Source organism: Cloeon dipterum, chromosome 3 (assembly GCF_949628265.1).
Source record: "Cloeon dipterum chromosome 3, ieCloDipt1.1, whole genome shotgun sequence".
Taxonomy (NCBI): Eukaryota; Metazoa; Arthropoda; class Insecta; order Ephemeroptera; family Baetidae; genus Cloeon; species Cloeon dipterum.
This window is the reverse complement of record NC_088788.1, coordinates 16,760,094-16,785,588: the sequence shown is the minus strand read 5'-3', so window position 1 is coordinate 16,785,588 and position 25,495 is coordinate 16,760,094. Positions and strand designations below refer to the sequence as shown.

The 25,495-nt window shown below is 40.6% G+C and overlaps 1 protein-coding gene across 3 annotated transcripts in view; it reads left to right on the top strand.

The window, feature by feature from the left end:
- Positions 1 to 25,495, top strand: part of Egfr (epidermal growth factor receptor) — a 92,712-nt gene that overhangs the window by 34,288 nt on the left and 32,929 nt on the right. Inside the window, exon 1 of one of the 3 annotated variants that reach the window (XM_065483061.1) lies at positions 10,405 to 10,567. The exons of 1 other annotated variant lie outside the window; for it this stretch is intronic. The gene's annotated coding sequence lies outside the window, so the exon portion shown is untranslated. Of the gene's footprint in view, positions 1 to 10,404; positions 10,568 to 10,772; positions 10,969 to 25,495 lie in introns of those variants that run through there. One more of the 3 variants, XM_065483062.1, reaches the window with a different exon arrangement.

Sequence of the window (25,495 nt, the reverse complement as noted above, 5' to 3'; positions counted from 1 at the left end):
ATTCTCCGGCGCGACACCGGCGCCCGCTTGTAATTTCGTACGGCTCAATCCAAAAGCAAAATAAATCATAATTAAAAAGCGTCTCGAATCTTGTCGCGGCGTGTTTACAAAAATTCCCCGCTGAGCTTTTCACGGATTCATGTAAATTTGTCCATAAAACGGCCGGAACAATTCCAGAGACGAGAGTGTGGCAGTAAATCGCGGCTCGTCATAACTTTTTATTGAAATCCCTCCTCGTGTGAGCGATGAGATCGAAATTTATTCCCTGAAATCGCCATAAACAACGAATCCAGCGGCGCTGAAATAAATTTCCCGAGTGCAGTCCCGAAATATTTCTCCAGGCAGCATCGGCAGCGTTGAGGGGCATTGTCCCCTGCCCTGACCGCGGCTTCCATCTCGCCCAAGGCCAGCACCAAAACATAGCACACGCGGAAGAAGATTAGATGCACCTCTCGGCGGCGGCCAGCTGGTGGAGCCCAAAAATTGTTGCCATGCTGATTCACTATGTTCTCCTGGAATTCATCAACATAAGCCGGCCAACGGATTTACAGTTTCCCCGCTCGCACTCATGCACCTTTCTGCGACGCCACGACAAACAGGTTGCGGCTCTTCGCACAAAAAAGTAAATTTATAAGGCAGGCAAAAATTGTCGACGCCAATTCGGCAGCGTAATTCTAAAATTAGCGATGATGTGATGATTAGAAGGGCAGCAGCCGGCGAATCACTTTCATGGCCGCCACATTCCAAACTTTGGAAAGAGTTTCAAAGTTGATAGAGCGGCGCTATTAAAATTTCACAGCAGGATCACACGTGCGTTCGTCATTTTAACTGCCCTCTCCGCATTTCTACTGATTTGACTGGCATTCTTGATGAGAAGGAACTTCATCTTTAATCATACAGCAATCTTGAGCATCACTCTCAAAGTCTAGCAGCTGGGGATTTTGCTAAACTGCTCAGAATTTGTAGCATTTTTATAAAAATATTTGTATTCTTGGCTATTTCTACTTGAAAATAGGGAATTCAAGATGGAAAGTTCTCACAGCCTTCTATTTCCACTACAACTTCTTTAAAGAGATCTTGAATTCAAGATGTGGAGAAATCCAAAATCCGACAAGAAAACTACGGACTATGTTTTTGCTAAGTAATTGTTAAAGACAGGGGCCAAGAATATTTCTGTCATAAAAAAAAACGGGGAAACGTCGTGTTTGTTTGTATGCTATTCAAACGGTGTATAAAATAACTATACGCAGATCTCTCGTCTGCAAAGAGCATCCTCCTATGACTCAAAATTAATGTTCTTTTTGTACGAGATTCTCTCACAGAGAAATGCGTTGTTATGTTCCTCTCTGGTAGGCTGGGCCGGTCTCTACAGTGGCCCGAGGGCCATCCGTGCCACTTGTCGCGCATTATCTCGCTCCTCATCTTCCTCTTCTCTGCAAAATCAAGTTCGCGGAACACCGGGGACCGTACCCTGCGCGATAATTATTGTTTTGATTCGGCAATAATCATCATGGAGGAACACAGGTGCACTGTCTTCGCTGCGAGATAGCAATTAAAAAGCAAAGTCGGATTTTCCTCAAAAATTCCTCTCTGCGGGCGTGGCTCTCTTGTATTCGAAAAGACACAAAAGGGCAGTTCGGAGCATTATTCTCGACGCGCGTCGCGTGGGTTTCAAATTTTTAATGAGGAAGAAAGTTCAATCGGAGCAGTGCGCCCCAAGGGCTCTTTTTCTCTTTGGCGCCAGCGATCGACTTCATGTCTGCATCGCTTTGGCCCGGTACCTGTACTCAGCATATTTTATTATCCACCTGGACCGAAGCCGTGGCTGAGTACATACACTGATCACGTCCGCGTCAATTTAGGGCACGCGCTGCTGCTGCAATTTCTTTTGATGCTCCGAAAGGCGCCCTTTCTTTCTTTACTTTCGTGTACGTGCGTGGCCGGCAGCACACAGGATGCCAAACCGGCACGAAAATGGACAGCAAGCGGAAGTCTGCTGATTTTCTACATATACTCATGAAAATTTAGTGCTCAAGGACTCGTGTGACGCTAAGGACACCCGAAAGGTCGTATCAGAAGGAAAGTTGCCGATTACGCATTGCCTACTTGCTGTTTACGGATGAGCATCCGAGACGATTAAGGTGGACATTAACCTGCGAGGGAAGCAGTGTTTTCTAAAAAAGCTGGCCTGTCTCGCCAAATCTTACTGCTGAAGGTCGCGAGTACACAGTTTCTATTAAATACAGCTGAGTTTGGCGAAATAGGGCTTACAATTAACTTACCAAAAGACTGTCCGGTGTATATTTGTGGAAATAATTTTTTTTTTTAAATACTATTAAAGATTGAAATGGAAACCCTTAAAGTTCTGCGATTGAAAATATAAAGTAAACACATACAGTTCCTGTCCAACAAATGTTATTAGCCGGAAATTTAGCGTTTTTTATTTGCACACGCCCAAAATCTTTCTGTGATGTAAAACTACTAAAAAAGTACACAAGAAAATGTTGAATTAGTGTTTGCATTGATATTATACCCGGTAAAAACACTTTTGGTTTTCACACTTTTATTTTCCAGATGTAAAAATGATATTCCGGCCACAGAAAAATTCGTAGTAAATGGTCTAAAGAAATGAAAATAAGTATCACACCTTTTCAATTCTAGTTCACAAGTGCTATAATATGTAAAATACCTTTTTAACGTCTATGTGAGTATTTTTCATGTCCCAGGAATGCAAGAAAAGAATAACATGAACTGCCTAAATTAAATAAAAGCGTGCAAATTTTGGTACTTTCTTATACAACAACGAGTAAAAAATACTGGAAATTTCTAATCATTTTGAAAACACGTACATTTCTTGTTGGGTTCATAATAAAAACCAATAGATTAAATTCGTATCAGTTTAGAGTCAGTAGTTTACTTTGCAGTTTTCTCAGGATTTGGCGTGCGTTCACTTCGCCCTGCGTGACAATTCTCAAAGAGCCCACGTGTGTGAACGGCTCGAGGGACACTCTGGCTGCTTCCAAGGGTTGCATGTGCAAAATCACGTTTTGCCGTTGTGAGTTGTGATGCCTGCCGTATCTCGGGATGGTGTTTGCTCTCGCTATCTGCCCCCTGAGTGCAGAGTTGCAGCGCGACGAAATGCACAGCATTCTCTCACAGACACCCCACATTGTTGGCTTTTTTCCTATGGCATTATACGCACACAAACATTAGAAATGAGACTCACTCGTTCTCCTTATCGGCCTCCATTTGGCTTTGCACGCGAGTCCTTTTTAAATAAAAATCCCCAAGCCGCGTCGTCCGCGCGCGGGGAAATAACATCAATCCTTATTCCTCGGCTGGCAGATTAAATATTTGCTTTTTTCGTGTTTGTCCAGACGAGGGATAAACTTGCTATGAACTCGTTCTCTTTCAAGATCAAATAAAAAAACGTACTCAGACTCAATAAATATGGAATTAGCTGGAAAGGTAAACTCTTGATAGTTGCGCATGATTTTGACCAGTATACAATTTTTCTGCGACACAAAACTTAATTGTGATTCTCTATTAGCATCAATATCTGGACCAATACTCACAATTGCAATTTGGAATTTTAGACAGTTCATCATTTTTTGTGTGTTTGATTAAATTAAGTAATGTTCGAAACATCTTTAAAACGTGGAAAATTGCTAAATTCATGAAGATGTTTCAATTAATAATTATAGGGTTGATTTTAAAGAAATTCCTAAGTTGCCTTTTGAAATCTACATGTTTTCGAACAAGAAATGTTCAATATAATGTGGCTACAACTGAACTGTCTTATAGATTTCTTAGAACACAAAAATTTGACCTCAAATCAAAATTGTATTAAATTAAATTAAATTTTAATTGTGTAGAAAAAATCGCTAGGAAAAAAAATTAATAGTTGTCTTTTTTGAAAACTAAAACCGTTTAAAATCCACGCTCAATGCTGACAACGATAATCTGCATTTACGCAGAGTGTGTTTAGCAATTAGAACGTTAAATTGAGCAGCTCGAATTACTAGTAAGTCGTCAGAAAAGAAGGCATTTGCAGTAAGTAAAAAAAAATCCTCCCGCTTAAAACACAAAAAGGCGCTGGTCTGACTGGGGCAACAAATTTGCATCGTCGTGTGCGAGTAAATAATGAATTTATTTATAGAATATTCGCGGAGGAAGACAAGGGACGTGATGTAGCGGCTTCTCGGTCAGGTCTGTCTCTCCCGTTCAGGTCGGCTGGCAATATGAAGGGCGGTGCCCGGCTGCTCCTGCAGTGCTGCTTTTTATTTTTCCACGCTGTCCCGCGCGCGCCTGTGACTCGCATTTTGATTAGGCCGCAGCAGCCGCTTTTTATGATGTATTCAAACCGCTGTATAAATAAAGCAGCTTGTAATCACCTGATCATGACGCCTATTTAATATTCATCAAGTGTTAGGTCATGGTTTGTGTCGGTCTCTCTCTAACAGGCGCGCGCGCGAGGGGTGGGTTAATGTTTATAAATAAATTAACACCTTCTGCTGGGTCGCCCAGCCGGACGACGGCGATTTTTAATTTATTCCCTTCGAAGGCCCGGCATCAATCACGGCCGATAATGTGTTCATTCATTCACTCGCCTTTGACAGCTAACACTTTGCATTTTCATTAGCATTTTTGCGAGATATGTAAAACACTTATGCCTCGTGTGTGAATACTATGAATGCAATTACTGAAACAAAGGGCGTCTGTGCGCAAGCTTTCAGTTCGTTAATTAATTAAGTGATTTAAAATGATAATTTGTTTACCTTTCACAACTAAAAACAAAAAGAGTATCACTAGGGATGTGCAGAACCGAAAATCGACTGTATTTTCAGTGACCGGATTTATGTTCAGGCTGCCAATTAAGCATGAGTTTTAAATTTGAAAAATTATTTCAGCAAAATTTGCAATCGCTCATTTAACCTGGATTTTAGCGGTGAATCTATGTAAAAACGTCCAATTATACGATTTTCCTGCGCTTACAATTATTGCCACGTGTCACACCTTCTTTTTTTAATTTCCCGGGGAACCACGCCCCTATTTAAAAGTTCACGAGAGTAGCGCCCCCTTCGAGTGGACGCTGTTCACAGATTATCTAGTAAACGCTTTTTTCGAAATACAAAATTTTATTCATTTCTCCATTGGTTGACTCGTTAATTCTAGTATTTGTTTAAGTGGAAATAAATCAAGCGGCAATTTCACTGAAGGCACTTGGAAAATAAATAAAATGTTCGACGTTGAGAAACCAATTATTGTTAAATTATTATCCTCAAAATCGAATATTACCACATTATTTTGTTCAAAGACATTGATTAAAATAATCGACTATTTTGAACAAAAATCGATTATTTTTGCACTGGAATGGAGCCAAAGTAAGTCATGCTCGAGCGCTAAGCAATCTCGATAGGAGAGATCACATGACCGCACATGCATACAAACATGTCTCATTTGCGCACCCTTGTGCCAAATCGGGCCTCAATTTTGTGTCAAGCCTCATGCATGAGTCACGATAATAATATCATCCCGCAGAAGCGAGCCTTGGGAACGAGAGAAAAATGTCTGTAGCAGCAATCTTAGCGGCCCAAAATTGCTCGTGGCATGCAGCGGTGAAAGAAAACAAAAATTCCTCAGCAGCGGTCATAAACACCTGTCTGCCTTTTTCCTCTGATCAGAGAGAGGAAAAAAACCACAACGCGCAACGCACATATTTTGATATCACGCGGCGTCGTGATTGTTTGTGCCTGATCATTTCACGCCAGCAACAATTTCGGACTGATTGCAGCGCGACGCGGCCAGCCAGCCATCTTCCTCACGTCCCGATAATTTATTCATCTGGTAATCCTTTCTCACGAATCTCTGCCCATTTCGCCGTTCAAATTACCTCGAATAATCCTCACCTTTGCCGCTCGTCGAGCATTAATCACAGATTTATATCTAATGTCCACCGCGCGCCATTACCAATCATTTTCTCCGCTCATCGCACAAATTATCGCTCCGGGATTTAAGTTTCTCTTCAAACATGATTTGTGTGCCAAAGTGGGCCCAAATGTAGCGGCTTGTAATGGTTTTAATTTTTTAGATAGTGTTTTGGAAATCAAGATATATATTTTGGTCCTTTAAATTTTTTCCAGGAAATTGTTGAGAGCATTTTTTCCAAGAATACATGTCGAAAGTCTAGTTATAAAATTTGATTTTTAAAAGGGTTTCTGGTTGTGAATGAAAGTTTGAAAAAATTATCACAATTTCTTTTTTTATAGGACAATCAAATTTCAAAGAAATCAATTGATGGTTTTTTCATGCTCAATGGAGTCACTTATTCCTTACTCAACCTCGAGATAGAATGCGATATAGATTCATCGTCATTGCTGAGGAATCTGAATTTCATTCAACCACCAAAATAATATTTTATCTTCTGAATTCTGTCTGGGCCTATGCCGTGGTGTAGGTAAAGGATTTTTTTCCAATGCTCACTCGACGGCCCCCTATGCGCCTCGTGATTTATCGCCGCGGCTGTAGCTTTTGTCTGAAATTTGTCAGGGATTTGAATAAATAATTAAGCGCACCTGAGATTAAGCTTCAAGTTTATGAAAATCCCAGCCTCATATCCTGACAAGGATAAGTGACTGAATCCGAAAATACGTATGTTCGATAAGAAGAGTTTCCCAGCACGCTGAAAAGCAGCGGATTCTCTCTTGAACGAACAGATGCGGTGCTGATTAATTGGTGGGATTAATTTTTGAACAATCTTGCGAAAATGGCCGCCCACCGAGAAACATCGGCGCATTAATTTCAATTCTTTGCCTCGGCAGGATTGAAAAAAAGACGTAAAAGGACGAATTCATCCCACTTTTTATAAAAGAAATGCATAGCTTCAGCCTTCTTCTTTTAGCATATCAGATTGAATTTTCGATAGCATTCCCGTATTCGAGTCTCTTTGCATTTACATCCTTTTCGTTTGGCGTTGGAAATTTTGAGGTGCTAATTAAAAGCACAGCTACAGGTGAAAACTGATTTGCATCAGCAATTTATTAGCACGTAAATTGCACAAAAGTCACGTAGCCCTGAAATTCACACCTCTCCCGGTGATATTTCAATTTGTTCTGACTGTCAGCGTTTTTTACGCCAAAATTTCTTAATGGGAACGTCACCATTTGTTTGTTCAAACTCTACACTCGCGCGGCAGCTGGCGTTTGTGGAGAAACGCGGGCGTAATTTATGATTTTTTGATCATCGCCAGCGTGACAAATTGTGAAATATTACTATATCATTGCAGTTGATTATGCGAACTTTTATTCCTTTCAGAGGGCGAATTAAGTTTCGGAATAATAAGCCCGCTTGATGATATTTAATGAACGAGTTTGTTGTTTAGCGCCGTTTTGTCCGAGCGGCGATTATTTACCAAGCTTTTTCCGTCGTTTTCCCTTCTCCAGCACCGGCGGCGGCAGATGGATGGGAATTAGAAAGAATGACTTTGAAAATCTCTTGGCCAGCAGCAACACACATTCACATTTTTCTTGTAATTTCTGTTGTGGGCCCTCGTCCAGCGCACCAGCCGGGGTTTTATTGTCATTGCTAAATTTTTGGTCGAGCCAACGGCTGCATTTTTCTCGGAAAATCGCCACTTTTCTTGGCTCCGGCGCTGCAAAGGTTCGGCTCGTAAAAATAGGACTCGCTATTCATGTGACGTAATTGCTCACGGTTTTATGCGCTCTTAAACAGTGCGTAATTTGGCAAATGATCAGAATGATAAGTTCTTTTTCCTGATATTTACCGCGGTAAGAGAAGCAAACATTCCCAACATTTTTAATTAACTCTATTAAAATTAAGTGCTTTTTTCAATAAAAAATACACATACTTGAAAAACTCAAAATTTGAAATCATTAAAATAGTCGTATATATTTATATTATGCTATACGATGATGGACAATTTTGAAAATATCTGTTTTTAAGAAAATCAAAGTAGAAAATTTGATCTGATTGAAACGAAAATAACATGGCTTTCAGAATATGCTGATTTTTGCTCTAAAATTAAATTTAAAAAAACTTGGGCTCAGAATTAACCCTGCAATTAAAATTTCCTCAGAATTAATTTAAAAAAACGTTCGGTTCGTCTCATTTAATTGACCTACAGAAACAAAACCACCACAATCATACAAAAACTCTGATCTGAAAAGAATCAGTCGTATTTTAAATTTGAGCAAAACTGTTGACCTTAAGCCACGTGGTACATACAATTTAGAGGCGTTCATAGCATGCGTACGCACACACAAAGTCATTAAGTGGCGAGCAGGAAAAAATAGGCTGCACTCACGTCTCGTGCGCCGAGCGTGTTTTGTGCGTTTTGCAAATTCACCAGCAAATATCGTTGTGCAAAAAGCATGTTTACACCATTAAATTTATTCCGCAGCGCGCGGTCGAGGCAGCGAAAAAAAAAACAATGAACGACGCGCGTGATGTATTGCCGGCCAGCCAAGGGGCACTCGAAGGGGGTTGACGCGAGAGATCGTAACGGGCGGCCAGGGCAGTGCTGGTGCGTCGGGTGTCTGACACACAGCACGCATTTGCATATCGCGACGAGACGAGTCTGGTTCGCCTCATGCGTGCTTTTTTGCTCGGCAATTACATCGCACTAATTTGCACAATAAATCTCCGATTGCGGACAAAAAAGGGCCTATTTGGACGCTTGGGTGATAGCTTCATATTCTCTCTCGCCCATATGCCCGTCTCGCCGCGTGTTTTAAATACAATGAATTTTTTTATGAATTTGACTTAAAATTATTTTTTTAACAAGAGATATTTTTTAAACTAAAATTACTCTGTGCTTTGTGACACATACCACGCCTTTGTTTTTAGTTTTCCGAAGAAGTAAACCCCCATTTCAAAATTCACGAAAGTTACGGTCGCTTCCAAAAAGTCTAGTAACCGTGATTTGTCAAAAATTAAAAAAAAAAAAATACCAAATCAAAGTAAGTTTAGCACGAAAAAAGTCGGTGTTGTGTCCAGTTTGCTTAGCTTTCAAGCTATTTCACGGAAAGGCGTGGACGAAACAACGCCTGCAAGGAAAGCAGATTGGTGGGCATGAACCGCGTAAAAAATTCTGCTTATTATGCGCAATTATAAGTGAAAACGTAGCATAAAATTGCGGCCCTCCCTGCTTGTTTGAAATTTTCCTGCTTCGCACACAATTTGAGGGTTATCGAGATTTCTGATTTTTCTCAGAAAAATAAAAAGCAAATATTTACAATAATGGGAAGAGAGGAATTTGTGAAAGCATTCTCAAGACATTCGCAACTGATGTTTCCAGTGATAAAACATATACATTTCCAGCAGTGTGCTTAATGCACCGCGCGTCTTTTAATCCTCATAAAAGCATAAAACGAACGTTATTATATACCACCGTGCAAGCCGCACCAGAGTGGAGAGAGAGAGAGAGAGAGAGAGAGAGAGAGAGAGAGAGAGAGAGAGCGCTAGGGACAAAAAATTAAACGCAAATTCAGTTACCGGCGCGCGGCTCGTACAAATTACGTTTTTATGTATGATTGGCGATCTTTGACCCACCGTGTATATTTTTCTTTCACTATATACGCACGTCTTTTTATCTCTCTTTCTCAGCTTCTCCCCCGGCCGGGTTCACGTGCAGCATCCTAGAGTCAATATTTTGATTCGGAAAAGGCATTGCGCTTATCGCACATTATTTGAATTAATATTTACTTTCTCAGCCGACGCCAAGCGAGCGAGCGAGAGATAATCAGCAGTCATTTTTTAATTTTCAATGTTTGTAATTTTCCTCTTCGTTTCGTGTTGCAGGTAAGAGAGGCAGCCATCATGCTTGCTACGGGCTGCAATAAAAAGTGAAGATAATGCTTCGAGATAATTGCACTGCAATGAGGTAAGTGGCGATGCATTCTGTCCGTGTGCACATCGACGCCGCGTCTGGTGCTGATCACGGTCTTATGCAATTTGTTGATGAGAGCAGTAATAATGCTAATAAGAAGCGCATTCCTTGCAACTTTCCTGATGTGCTCACAGTGTGAGAGAGTGAATCTGTGTGTGTCTCTTCTCTTCTTGCTTCATTCGATCAAAATCTCTCTTTCGTAACTTTGAAGTCGATAAATTCTAACCAAATCAAACATTCATCGTTTAGATAGAATAAAATACGATGATTTAACCTTTTCTACAGGTCGTGGTTCTCTTAAGGTTTAGATTCAATCAAAATTTCTGATCCAAGAAAAAATTTCTGACCATGAAAAAATGGGAAAATATTTATTAGTTTAAAATATGATTGAAAACAATAAAAATTTGTCAAATTTGGTCCCAAATTAGAGGTGACCTAGCCTTTTTATTTCTTTGGGTTTTCAAAATTTATTAAAAGTTCTAAATTCTAAGAAACCATTTTCGGTGGGGTCTTTGGTGATTCGAAAAGTGCTGCATGTTCACCACTAATGAGTGATTTCCAGAAAAGTCTCCAGCAGATGAAATCCATTCACGCGCAAAAGGACAAGATTCTTCTTCATCTTCCACTTGGCTGGACTCACGCCTGACAATGAATGAAAAGGTAGGTGTCGATTTCCACTTTACACCCGATCCCATTCGCATTCGCACCCATTTTGCCTCCGCGCGGGCGAAAAAGCCGCAGCAGTGTCAACGCGCTGCGCGTGAACTACATTCCCACAGACCGCTGGGCGGATTTAACGGCCGTTTGACACCCGAGAAGCGAAAAACAAACAGCATAAATAATAATCAGTCGCGCGCGAGAGTATGTTTTCCTTCTGGCGCAGCGTGCGTATTTTTACGATGCTCCTGCGAATGTGCAGCAGGTCCTTGTGTCAGCGCGGAGAGTGAGAAAGAGTGAAAAAGAGAGGGGCTGCAGGGTTGAGGCGAATAAGCCGCGCACTTATCAGTCACTCGCGCTCAATCAAACACCAACAAACAACCGGGCTTCTGCGTGATAACTTGGTGAGTGCTTTCAACACTTTGCATTCTTAACACAAATTCAATTTTTCATATCACTCAAAGAAACAAAAGAAAATAAAACGTAAAGGGAAATTAGGATAAAAAACTGCATTTTAAAAACTTTTTTTCAAATTTTTACTATTTTCTGGTTTAAATTTTTACAAGCTGCATAAAAATTACATTTTAAATTCTAAAGGGAGCTAATAGATTTATATCATCTGGGGGGATTTATATTCTAAGGTTAGCTAATAAATGCTAACAAATTGTCGTTTTTGCTTAAATTAATTTTTTGGTTCAGGTCTGAAGAAAATAATCGATAATAATCAGATTCTAAACATTAAATTTTTTCCAATAGAGCCATCAGTGAAATGGTAATGTGTTTCGTTTCCCCTTAAAACGATAATAATCAATATCTTTGAGTTAACTATTGGAAAAATGTCTGAACCTGAACCTTTTGGAAATATTGATATTTTTCATACAAAAAACACGTTCTCCGTGCATTCTCTGTGAACAGGAACCATTGTAAGAGGGAGTTACTCGAATTTTGAAATGGGTTCGTGGTTCCCCAGAAAATTAGAATAATTTTAAATCTTCGTTTGTTGAAAAATATCCACTTATCAGTTTAAGCTACCCATTTCTTATTTACTACTCTTTTTTATTCAAAATTTCATTTTGGGCTGCTGTGTTTTTATTATTTATTTTTGATACAACTATAAAGCTGTCTGCTATAAAAAATGTTGATTAGTTTCGAATCGCTGTGTTGTTTTGAACTCATTTTCCCTGCGGTGATAATCGAGTCCGATAAAAGCGGCTCAGTTATTACGAATCTGCCTCTCATTCGCGGTCTCATTTATTGCCATTTTCGTAATTAATGGCAGCAATTATATTTTAAAGGATGAAAGTATTGGTTTCGCGGCTGTATTTCCCATTATTATATTTAAGTGCGCGTATTTGGCTGTGGCGGCCGGGGATTTAATTAACTATCGCGCTCTCCACCTCGTGTCCATTGCATATATACATACAACTCGGGGCGCAGGAGTGAAATTCAATTAAAATGGCGAAAACGTAATAAAAGCTAATAATAGGTTGCGCTCTCGCACCGGCTCGCGCGTTAAAAAACATTACTCGCGCGTCTTGTCATAATAAACGAGAGAGTCCCATGCAGAGATGCTTCAAGTTGATTTATTTTCTGCGCACCCGCCGAATAAACACAACTTTTCTCGCCGCCCGCACACTCGTAATCGAATTGATCCAAACGCAGGTTGAAGGAAACTTGTACGCCGGAGCGTGCCCTTGATTTGAATTTGGATTTGGCGGGCGTTCTTGTTAATTAGCATGAGCATGGGCGTGCGATTTTATCTCGTAGCAGACTACCGAAAACTTGCTTTTGAATTGTCTCCCAATGACTAGTGAGTCTGCATGTGTAGCTACAAGAGAGATTGATATTGTTACTGGTTCTAATTATTTATTTATGATTTCTTATCAGTGCCCCCTCCTATTAATGGTTATCTTCTGTTTTTGTTTTCTTTTTTAGAAAATGTTCACTCTAAATCATGTAAATAGGACCACAAAAAGTTACAATATAAACTAAATCCATGCAAAGATGGTATTTGAAACTTAAAAATGAGGGGCGAATTAGGTAGGTTAGACGATAGAAAAGTAGACACGACGCGTCGAAAATTGGCGGAAACGTAAAATCCGTTAATTTAGCTGGTTTTTGGTCTGAACTTGACAAAAATTGCCACAAGAAAAACCAATCAGAGAAAAGAAAGAGTCTCCCTGATTGGCTCTTTATCGTAGCGTTGGCGTAATACGATCGAGACATCAGCGCCACAGCGACGCCAGCGCAAGTGACAATGGGCAATGGGCTGGCTGCTGCGGCTGACCTGCCTTGTCATTTGAAAGCTTACAATTAGCCAATTCATGTCTATTGAATTTCCTCTCGTCGGGATCCGTGTGAACTCTCCTTTGCGCTAAATCAATCACGATTTTATATGAACAAAGTGTGTTCGCTTCTCGAAATTAAAGACTTGCAAACGAATTTCTCTGAAATCCACTCAGAAAACTTGGTAAATTTCAGCCCTAAGTTAGTCTTTATAATAACGAAACAAATTTTTCCCCTTGCATTGAAACTAGAATTTTTTGGATATTACTCATTTTAAAATTTATTCTTCTCGTTCCTAAATCCAATCGACTCTTTACAACACTTTTCGTTTGATGCTGTGCTGAGATCCGCTTTCGAGTATCACGTCGTCTGTGTTCCAACTTTGGCTGGGGTGCCCGTGGCAGCGAGATCGTTTTGGTGCGATTTCGCCTGCTCCGTCTTTATTCGAAGCCGCTTGAGTTTTCCGTCCAAGGCAGCCAGCCGCAGATCGACGCGAATTCCGAAAAGTCGCGATCTTCATCAGCGATCACGACGCCGGCGGATCACGTCGGAATAAAGAAAGAAAGAATGAAAATAGCTGCACCTAACAGAGAGTCACGTCTGCTCTGCTCTGCGCATGCAACGGATAACACGGAACGAGAGCGGAGACAGGTGCCACGGCGCTGTGCCGTAATCGGCACCCAACTGAAGTGTGTGCAATCGCTAATACTGTGAATTTTAGTCGGTAGACTATTTTTATTTAACTTCCAATCCTCACACAATCACGAATCATCCATTTTTACTGCTCTTTAAACGGTCAAAGTCGTAAATCCGTGTAAGAGTGTAATTATTTTCAAATTTTGCTTGAAAGGTTAAATTTAATTTTTTAGTTAATAAATTTTATCTGTAACAAAAAATGGCTTTACTGTAAATTTTTGGACTAGTTATTCAAGATCTGTGAGAGAGGAAAAAGGAAATTTTGCTATTGTGACGCAGTTTTTTAAATTAAATTAAATCTTTTGATAGAAATTTTAAGGAAAGACACTCGCTATTTTTTAACTTAATCCCAATAGTTAAATTCTAAGTATACCGCCCTCTCCTAAAAATGCTGAAAAAGGTAACAAACGATGCACATAACACCGAGTAAATCGACCAACAACCGATTATTTTCCTTGAAAACCGCCAAAAATTCTCAACTAAATAAAATTCACGCAAATGAACTCTGGCTGAGCTGTTGCTTCTCTACCCCGTGCGCGCAGCTCATTTGGCGCTAAAAGCCGATGAAAACAACTGGCGAATGAATGTGAGCAAGCCGTGGATAATAATAATTGCAGCAAAGCGTTTAATCATACGGCATTATCAGGAAAAGCGTTGTAATAACACGCCGCGAAACGTGTAATTGGCCGTTTGCTCTCTCGGTCGGTGCGCGCGGACCTTGGAATTCATGACCTCGCGGCCGGCTCGGAGAATTTTGCCCAGAACAGAAAAATCGTAGCCGCGGCGCAGCAAGGTGACGTCAGGTCGGAGCAATTTCTTTCGGCTGCTGCTGGACCTGAAAGAGATGCTCCTGATTATTTTTAATGCCCGGCCGACTCTGGCGCAGGTAATTAAGTGCTCCTATTAGAAAATTAAGGCGCAGGCCGTAAATTATAAAATGCTCGGCCATGTCATATTTTGAACGTGCCCTCACAGGTGTTGCCGCCGATGCTACTGCCATTGAGTGAGAATAGAGGCGAATTCGTCTTTAACGAGGTTCTTCAAAAAATTATTGCCTCAGTAATGGCGTAAATGATCGCAGTTGTAGAAAGCAATGAGAGCAGTTTGGGTTGGAAACTTAAGACGATGTGGATGTTCAAAACTGATTGCCGATTTGTTTTTTTGTAACGACCATCAAATGAGGGAATAAATTTTTATTGGTATTACGCATTTTGATATTTTTTTCATTAAACTCGTTCTCTGAAAAACTAATAGTTTTATAAATTTGAAGGTTTATGAGCACAACGCGACTTTTAGACCTTATAGACACATTTAGAGCCTTTATAAAACCACTAAAAAATAGTTTGATTTAAGCCTTGGTTTATTGATTAATTAAATTCTACTTTTTTCGGGATAGGTATGAGACCAAGAAATATTCAGGCATAAAACCTTTTTGGAATTTGAATTGCTAGTAAAACCGTCAGAACTTAAAAAACTATTTAAAAAAATTTAAACCTCTTTAAATGTCATTATATTGGCTAGAACTTTGTTAGGAAAGAGCATAGAAGCAATCAAATTTGGCTCCAAGCCTTATACAAAAAATGATATTTTGTTCTTGAAAATAACAAAAACGTCTAAAATTCCCAACCCTATACGCAAGCATGGATTTTGGCACACAAAGCAGAAATAAAGATTAAGTTTTAAATTCATTTTGCCAGATGGGTGCGAGATAGGCGCAGATTGGCAAATGGATACGTGCCTCGGCATTTGCATAAATTAGCCTTGCTAAACGTGTCATAAAAATTATCCAACATTAAATTGGCATCTCTCGCGGCGCAAAAATAATACTACTCTTGTTGTAGCCAGTGGAAAAAATGAGGGAAACAGGTTTGCCTCTCTTGAAGCCGGGACAAAAAGATTTTACAACCCCGCGCCGTTTTTACTGTGAATTTGGTGGTCGTGCTGACAGAAAAATATTCCTTTCTTGGCTATAATCTGCCAATAAAATCAGCAGGCCAGCAGCAGGGCGCTCGCTCGTCCGATTTTCCGCTGATAACAAGCGCCGCTCGGCCGAATTTTTCGAACACACACAAAGCAGATACCGATCGGTCCGTGCTGTGTATTGCGAGAAGAATGTCAGCCGCAATTAAAGAGCAGAATAAACCAGTCGGAGACAGTGATCGATTCGCCGCCCTCCTCCGCCGAGTTAATCCGGCGGAAAAATCGCGCCGCTTGACCTCTTTTATCCCGGAGCAGCTTCGGAAATTAATTCGGAGCGCTCATATTAATTTGACTATTTGTACACGTCGCGCTGCCGACGAGCTTAATCACAAATTCGACCACTTTTTGTGTGTAATGAGAGGTGCGAGCAGCGGACCGTTCCACTCCGGTTTTTTATTCTTAAAATCATAATTAATGACCCAGCTCACAGCTTGTAATCCGCGAATGGAATTGAGGGATATTTTTAGTAATGTGAATTTATGTCTGAGCTTCCCAAGTTCCCAATCATTGCATTTAACTGCGATTTTCCAACCCAAAAAATTGATTTTAGTTTTCATAAATGCTGTTTTCAGCAACAATAATTTCATTTTGTTGTTTCAAATATTTGAACTATTTTTTAAAGCGCTATATCCCATCTATTCCATTTTGGCGTAAGATTTTTCTTTAATTTTTTCGTCTAACCGGACAAAATTAATGGTTAAAGTAGTCTGATAAATTTTTACTAGAATTCGCAGCTTTAGACGCTTTGTCATTTGCAGAGAAATCCGAGACCGGTCTTTTTTAAGCCGGATTCGAAAGATGCGGAAAATTTCTTCGAACGAACATAAAACATCTCAATCGGACGCGGCAACAAACCTGAAGAAATCCACGTAGGCCGACGTTTGATCCTTATCAATTATTATTTTTTACTTCATCCGCAGGGCTTAATGATGCGCAGTAAATTTGCTTTACGACCAAATGAATATCGCAAATTTATTTGCACCATTAATTTTTTGCACCCGGCGATCGCTCAAACTGTTTATGTATGCATCAAATGGTTCGAATTCCACAAATCATAATATTGTACTGCCCATTAGCTAAAGGGGAAACCTCATTCTGCAAATTCCGATCAAATTCCGCTGCGCTGCACGCACGCATAAAGTGGAAGTGCCAGCTGGTCGAGATGTTCTCCGCGGCTAAATTGCCGCAGCCTTGCACGAGATTCGATAACTGCGCACGAATTCGGATAGATGGATGATGCTCGCGTAGAGAAATATGTGCTCCCGACGAAGCATCAAATCAGACTAATCATGATTCCTGCGCCGCGCTCGCAGCCTGCAAATCGTTTGAACGATTTAGAGAGGTTTGCAGATAAATATCTCTGCTCACTTGGAAGACGTAGAAACAGATCAATTTCAAATAATGGTACTCAAGACTTGGAAAATTAAACGGAAAGTCATGCCTAAGGTTACACGTTTAGTTGTTTTCCTATGTACTATTTTTGCTAACAGTTTCGCGAAGAAAATGGACCAAACATTGTGATTAATAAATTTTGAGACCATGTCAAACACAAAGAACAGGACTGGTTTGTGAAGTAAAATTCAAATTTAAGAATGTTTTCGTTTTTTGGAGAAACATAAATCACGCAGCCGGAAGTCATATCTGTCTATTTTTAACAAAACGGCCAGTAACCATCTTCTCTGTCCTTCCAATTCATAATATTATCCGCTGCTCAATTTGCTGTTATTTGTTGGTAGGATTGAGGATTGACTGATCTGTCAAAACGCCATCCCAACTCAGAAAGAAGAAACAAAAATGTTCAATTAAAAAGGGTCATGTCCACACCCAGAAATGCTCCGCGATAAGCCCACACTCGGCACGAGTTGTCAATCACTCGCATGACCGCGTCGTTGACAATTTAATAAAGCGCGGCTCGCGGTGTGTTTTGACTCGGCAGCGAATATAATTAATGGTTTTTAAATATGTGACCTCTTTATCGGCCATAAATCTGCCCGCGGAGGTACTCGGCCCGAGGCGCGCTAAAAAGAAGTCATTTTATTATTAATGGCCCCCGCTTTTCAATAAAATACACACACGCGTGCTGGGTGGCGGACCATACGCGGCAATTAAATCGCTGCTCTAGCTCTCGCGATATTACGAATGCAAATCGATTTTTGCCTTTGTTTGGGTTGCCTGCCGTTTCGGGGCTTGGATAAATTATCGACGCGAATCCTAATTTGACGACTCAGGAATCTCTGATGAGCAGGCTGTTTTGAATTTCAACTTATTTATTTCTTTGCCTCAAACGACAGACGATCGTGAATAATCTACTTAACCATCTAAAATTTATTATTATATCCGCAAACCTACAAAATAACGAATTTTATTTCGTTTTTTACCAGCACCGAATTACCAATGAATAAAGGGCTAGAAATTGTTTATTTCCAATAGGAAAAGGTTAATAATAAAACAACTCGGTTTTTGTGACTTTTCATTGCTGGAATATACTACTAACTATTATTTCTGACTAAAAACAATTTTGTGAAATGAATAATATGTCTCAACTAAAATGAATACCTCTTGAGAATGTTTGCAGCAATAAAACCCAAAACAATGTTTATCACGAACCTTAAAATCGATTTCAACAATTTTCCATGGTTGCAAAAGATTTTATATAAAAATTTCGTAAAGCTTATTTTTAAGCCTTGGATAATATTTCTTAACATGCACTGTCATTGTTATTTTGAGACCCTTTTTAGCTTAAACTTTAATCTGATTTGGAGCCATTGTTGTTTTGAGAGTAAAGGGAAAACATCCCCATGGACGGATTGTAAAATTTGATATTGTGGTTATGAAAACATATTTTCTTCATGCACCGTGAACTTAAGAAGTTTTTTTTCATTAGATACTCCAAAGCGTTATCCTGAAATAATTGTGAAATTAATTATATTTTTTTTCGCTAGGCTGAATGTAAACCTACACTTCTTGATCCACCTCTTGTTCACTTTATTTAAGAAAGAACAATATCACAATGGGCCGCGCAGCTTGTTACTCTCGCAGCTCGTGTCCAGCAGCAGCAACAGCGATCTTTGTTTCGGTTAGTGGCCGTTTCGCCGTGAAAAGTTCCTTTTTAATGCCATGCATGACCTTCATTGTACAGAAAAGAAAAATGCCATCGCTTTACATTATCACATACCAAGTTAATTACAAAAAAGCAATACATCCGAGCAGCAGCAGCAAAAGACCTCTTTCTTGGGTGATGTGGAGAGCAAGAGAGAGAAAACAGCGGCACCACGAAGATGCTGCTGCTGTTAATACAAGTCACGATAAAAGCCACGAAGTCGGCGACGGACGGGTATTTCGCGAGTGTGAGAGAGAGAAAGAAAAAGGCGAGGGCCTTAAAGGGGTATGAAATGCAGCGAGCCAAGGAGAAAAAGCACCCATTAATCGTGTTTGCCGCTCGGCCGAGAGGAAAAACAACATCTCTCCGTTGCTCCGACAATGAGAGGAGACGACGCGATAATGTACACAACAATTAACTGCCAGGACCACCAGCAGCATTCCATTTTGCATCTCCGTGTGATGCACTTGCTCAGATAAAAATGCAAATGCCGAGCACAGTGGAAATTAGCGCGTTTAATTCTAAGTCGTAGCTAAAACCGTGAGCAAACAGCTACTTATCATAATGATTCGACCACTTGCTGTTTTTGATTTGATCATCGTGCACACCTGCGAATGTAAATTGAAGAAATCCGTCAACTTTGGGAGTCCATGAAGAGGTCCTGTTTATTTCTCTCTTCGTGTCCAATTTCATTCTTTTTACAGCACGTGGAATGGATTAAAGTATTACTAGACTTTCATTTTGGACAGTGCCAATCGATTCCCGAGTGTCCAATTAAATTAGGCAACCTAAATACCCGACCGACACTTAGAAAGGATGTGCTAAAAGCTGCGGAAACGGTAAAAAAAACTTTCACTGGTTTTTGGTTTGAACCTAGCAAAAAGAGCCACAAGTATCGACCAATCAGAGAAAGAATGATTGACTATTTGACGTAGCGTTGGTCTAAGATCAAGACAGCAGTGCCACAGCGACAACCAGTGCAAGTAACAAGGCAGATCAACAAGCAGCCAGACTGTCTCCTTGACTCACTTCTGCTGGCTGTCGCCCTGGCGCTGCTGTCTCGATCTTTAGGCCAGCGCTTTGTCAAAAAGCTAATCAGAGAACCGTTCGCTTCTCTGATTGGTCAGAGGCGTCCTTGTGGCATTTTTTGCTAGGTTTCGACCAAAAACCACCTTCTGCTGTGCTAAAAGATCTTATTTGACGTGTTGAAAACCAAATCGGTTTGATCATTCGCGGTAGAAACATGCAAAAATCTTTGCTGCCGTTTCTACCGCGATTAGCTGATTTTATGATAATTTTCAGCTCGTCAAAAGAAATCTTTTTACGCTAAGAATGCTTTGAATCAGGATAGATTCTGATATCACTGTGCAAATACCTTAACTTTTTATGAGAATGGTGGCGCTGCAAACACCAAGGAATTTCCCAATGATTGGAGAACTTTATTTTTTTTTGGGGGGGGGGGGGGGCTCAGAAACATTGCTAGAAATTTGAACTGCACTTGGAATATCAATCTTGGTGTGATTAGGATGTAGTGTGGCCACGGCCACGTTCGTGACCCTCTCGTGACCCAAAATCTCAATAGATCACCGCCGATTATAATAGTTGTGCGCGGTGTATGTGATTCCTCGCCGTCATCACGAAGTAATGAGACAAATCAACAGGTGCCTTTCAACACTTTTAACACGCGTTTAACCAGCACCTCCCGCCTCGAGTGTTTGTCTGCGAGAAATGACCAGCGCCGCTGCAGTCGGCCCGAGCGTTTATATAAATGATGGTTTGCGCGCATCATACGCCATTAGTCGTTTGTGAATTTATCTGTATAAAGCTGGCTGGCTGGAGTCGTATATGCACGCAGCGATCGTTAATTATCGGCTTATGACAAGTGACAGAAAGTTAAATTATTTATCGCTCCTGATAAATCCCGGCGCGCGGATGAAATAATGCCTGCAAAAGTTTATTTATTTCCCAGCTCGCTCGGCCCGATATGGTGAAAAATAAGCAGGTTTCGACTCACGTGACGCCACCTGTGGCGAGAAAACAGACTGGCCGCTTGATTAGTGGCTGCTGATCGCCAGAAAAGTGTGAATTCCCAATTAATTCTCGCGCGCCGAGGGAGCACAATTTTTCCTGCATCGCGCGTGATGCGCATCGTGCTCGTGCTATTCCGCTAATTACAACAATGATTCTTATCTCATCGCCGACGTTGCGAGTATGGTATGGAAATGTTGTGGCATATTTTATGTAAATACACCTGTGCCCTCGCTGCCATTATAATTGACAACAGGCTAAGAATAAATTCGAAATTCTTGCATGAACAGCAAATTAAATTTGTATGTTTTTATTTGATTTGCTAGTTATTTTACAGGGCAGCAATTTGCATTTTTTCGTCTAGCAAGTGGTTCGTTGAATTTATTGTTTTTAGAATGTAGCAGCAACAATTTGTGTCTTAAATTTGCGCTAAAGAAATCAGGACCAAGTAATAGATTTTGCCAAATATCCCGACAAATAAAACGGTTTGTCAGTAATTTTTCGCTTGATTTCGATTCCTCTCGTCGCGATCTATATCCAACGATGCGCGAATTATGGGGTAAATTTTTTCTAACGAAATAAATCATAATTTCCAATAAGGATAGAAGTGCCTACCGTTTGACAAGCATGCAAACTTAGCAGCAATTTTTCTCAGAAATATAAACGGCAACCTGTGTTGCTCTTAGCTTTTCCCAATTTTAGAAAATATTTTAGGTAAGAAAAAACCCATAAATTTGTTAAAAAAAAATTCACTGCAAATCCACTTTTGTTTCTAGAAAAATAATGGCTGCAAACGCTTCATTCGCTTGATCGATCGTTGCATTAAATTTAATGTAAACTTTGATGAAATATGTTAACTATGCTCCCCGAAACCCTCCAAATTCGCTATTAGAGCATCACATAAATTCCCCAGAGTCGTTACACTGCTCATCTGCTACAAATTCTGCCAATTTAATTTGATTGCAGCGCAGCCAGGCAATAATTTGCGCAAATCCACGTTTTCCCTTGGATTTTACGTGCGGCGCAGATTGAATTAGACGATATAGCGAGCGTTTCGGCTCAATCATCACCTCGCAGCTCAATTAACGACACACACGCACAGCACACGCAGATTAAATCTGCTAATGGAGTGATATTTCAAGCATCGCTGACACGCTAATTGATATCGACTCGCTCGGAGATTTGCGCAAAAATTGCCGGTGTGGTCCTTTGACGCGCAGCGGCGGCGACACACAAATTAGCGCGCGCTTTTCGTTTAATACCTATTTGAAGCATCGCCGGGATGAAATTATGAAACGAGTTTCCATTATTAATCCGGCACCGATTTCAAGGCGAAAGAGATAAACGCAAGAGCCGCGCTCTTTAGAAAGGCCCACAAATCAAGCGAACGCGAAATTCCTCCGCCAAGGGATGCTTTTATGCTTATTTATATACATTTTGACTTGTCGGCGAGGCGATTTTGCGCGGCACAAATGAAAGGCTCATCGTGACAGAGCTCGTTAAAATATTTTTCGCGCTGGGTTTACTCCATCGGCTCCGAGTGTCAAGTGTCAGCGCGAGAACGAGATTAATTCTGGAATTATGCGCGGCGTAAAAATGGATTCCGTATATAGTCTGCGCACACCGGATGACCCGGGCTTTAGCATGAGTTAATGAACATTTTACAGTTAAATCTACTTGAGTGGCGGCGCCTCAAATAAGGGAACAAGTCGTCAAAGTCTTATATTGGTTCGGCAGAAGAGATTTTTTTATTTGGTATTTATTTTTATATGAAAATAAGTCTCTTCCTCTCAGTCAAAAATTCGACAATCCGAAAATCAGCCAAAACGTGAAAATCTGTTACTTTGGTGGTTTTTTGTTTGAACCTACAAAAAGTGTGAAAAGAACGCTGGCGACCAATCAGAGAATGGAGCGGTTTTTTGATTGGGTGGCTTAATTGTAAAATCGAGACAGCAGCGCCACAGCGACATTCAGCGCAATTAAGCGAGTTGAGCGACATGGTAGGTCGGCCAGCAGCCAGCCTTGTCGCTTATTTAAGCTAGCTGTCGCTGTTGTGGCACTGATTTCTCAGTCTTAGGCCAACGTAAATAAGAGAACCACGCCCTTATTGGTTCTCGGCGTTCTTGTTGCACTTATTGCAAAGTCCAGACCAAAAACCGCTTAAGTATCGGTTTATGCTGACTTTCGACACATCATGTCGAATTTTCGGCCGAGTGCCTAGCCTCCTGATCCGACCTTCAGGAATCGACTGGCACTGTAAAAAATGATATTCCAGTGCCATTTTAAAATATTGAAGTCCCAACGTCTTTGTAGAGGGAGTTAAACTGTGCCGCCAAGCAGCATTTCAGTGCGGGTGGCATATCATTCCACACTTTCATGCATGGTGATAGTTTTTATCGGGTTTTGTCTATCCGTGAGTCATTCTCTCCATATTTTGAAATGGCTTGTACATATATATTGGAAAATCGATCACTTTACAAAGGGAGCAAAAGACAGCATTTTAGCAGTAGTGATTTCGGCCTCGCTGCGCGCTGACTGGAAAAGAACCCGTTCCAAAAACAATTGCCTCCAACTTTAATTGGTGTCATTACGTCTTATATAAAACGCGCAATGCTGACGGAGGCCACGGCCGGCGTTTTTACACGGCGCGTATGGCCGATCCTCACCGCAAATGCCTCGCACGCCAAATGGTAAAATACATACACCTTGTTTGTACGGAATGTGAGCCGGGAAAAGAATGTAAGTGGTGACCAGCAGCGGCCAGCAGGCTTAATTTATTGTTCCAGCCGAGCATGCTGTTTGAAAAAGTCGCCTAGCGAAATTCGTACATTTTTCTGCTTTCGGAATTCCTTGTCCGGCCATTGTGTGCGGTGGATTCTCGAAAATTTCATTCGGCTCTGCGCTGTTTATTCGACGTGGACATGCGTTACGAAATAAGCCGCGCGCGTGTCTGCTGATGTTACCCATGAAATGCTTCGGAAAACAATTTACAAGCGGCTCTTTAGAGAAGCTTTCGTTTCCCAACTTTCCACGACCCGTGGGCTTCGGCGTAATCACGCGTGGAATTCTTCAAGTTGTTTTTAGCTTAGCAAATCGGCGGAGATCGTTCGTTACGGAGAATGAAGATTGATTTTCAGAACATTTAGAAACAATCAGAGAGAATAACGGTTTTAGTCTAATCATCAAGCAAGCTTTGTTTTTAACAAGGAAAATTTGGGGTTGCTACGTTTGTATGGTGAAATCATTGAAGTCGTGTTCTATTCAAAACGTTAAAAATATTACCAGCAGAAAACTTTCTATTTGATTGAATTCGCAAACTGTTTAGCTTTAAAAAAAATTAGTTTTATATTCTTTTGAAAATCAAAATTCCCACGAGAAAATTTACGCCATTATGTAAAAAATAGGAAATTTTATGAGCACTCACTGACAGAATATATTATGCTAAACGTTTTTGTCTACTGTCAACCATTAAAAACTTGCATAGCTGCTGGGGACAAACATTAAAGGAAAATTCAAGTTTTGATCGGAGTGTCAAAATTGAGCAACCGATCGTTTTGTCTCATCGAATACTGTCTACAGACCAAATTTCATCGGAATTGAGCAAACACTGTATTTTTAAATCGATTTTGAAACTTGTTTAATTACTTTCATTGCTACAATCGTTGAATCGAAAAAAAAATTCCACTAAATTCAGATAAATGGTTTCGCCTCAAACTAAAACGTCTCATCCTTGAAAGAATTTCCTTGTTGAAAAATTTCCCGTCGAACATAGATAAGCCCCGGCCTTTGGGGAACAAATTTACAACAGCAATTACATTCAAAACTTGTCCCGGTCTCGATCTCATTCTCCTGCGCATGGAAACAAATTTTAAGAGAGTAAATAAATGTGCATGCGAGCCGGACTCGAGCGCCAATCGGGGCAATCGGGCACCGAATCTCAAATTAAAATTGGCAATCTCCCCTCTCCTTCCTCCTTGAGAGACAGGAGTGTGATTTTATGATCCCCTGGCTGCGGCGATGATAATGCTCATGTCGCTTTCCCTGTTAGTGGATGTTGCTGCACTACTTGAATACAAATAAACTAGCTTTTATTCATTCATGCTAGCGACCGACCGGCTCTGGTCGCCGCCCCCTTGGTACACTTTTATTGACGCCCAAATCCACGAGGTGAGGCGTGGGCACCGCGCAGGTCGCGTAGGTGGCGACCGAGGAAGGAAAACGCACGGCCGACGCCAATGCCCGAGATGAGCCCGTCCGTCCGACGCTTTTCCTTATCTTCCGACCCTCTGTGTTGGCCTGTCACTCGCTACGAAACGCGCCGCCTGATAATTAAATTTGAGCCACTAAATTAAAGGAGTGAACGCGACACGCTGCTCGCGTCTGCCTTTCTGCGTGCTAATCTGCCAACGTGTAAATTCGGGATTACAAATCTATTTAGACCCGGGCACAAGGCACAAGGTCTAGTCAGAGAAAAAAATTGGTGAATTACCTCGCATTCCAAACCGAAAAAAATTTAATTTAATAACAAAACTTGTACCTATTTGGTTTTGGCTTTGTAAATCTGAAATTGATTTTTCTATTATCTTCTGAATTTGTCAGTTGTCCAACCTTAACAAAATATTTTATAAGCTTTAATTAATTAAAATACGATTATAAAAATTAATATAAAACTTTTAAGAAAATTTGATTTTTAGGTAAGGTTTTTGCTCAATTTATATGAATATTAGCTATGGCAACGAGAAAATACAACCAATAACCAAAATACTTTGAGTTTGAGCCGAGTTTCACGCACCCGGGCAACAAGACTAAATAAAAGCATCAGCCGAATGAAAATAATAATC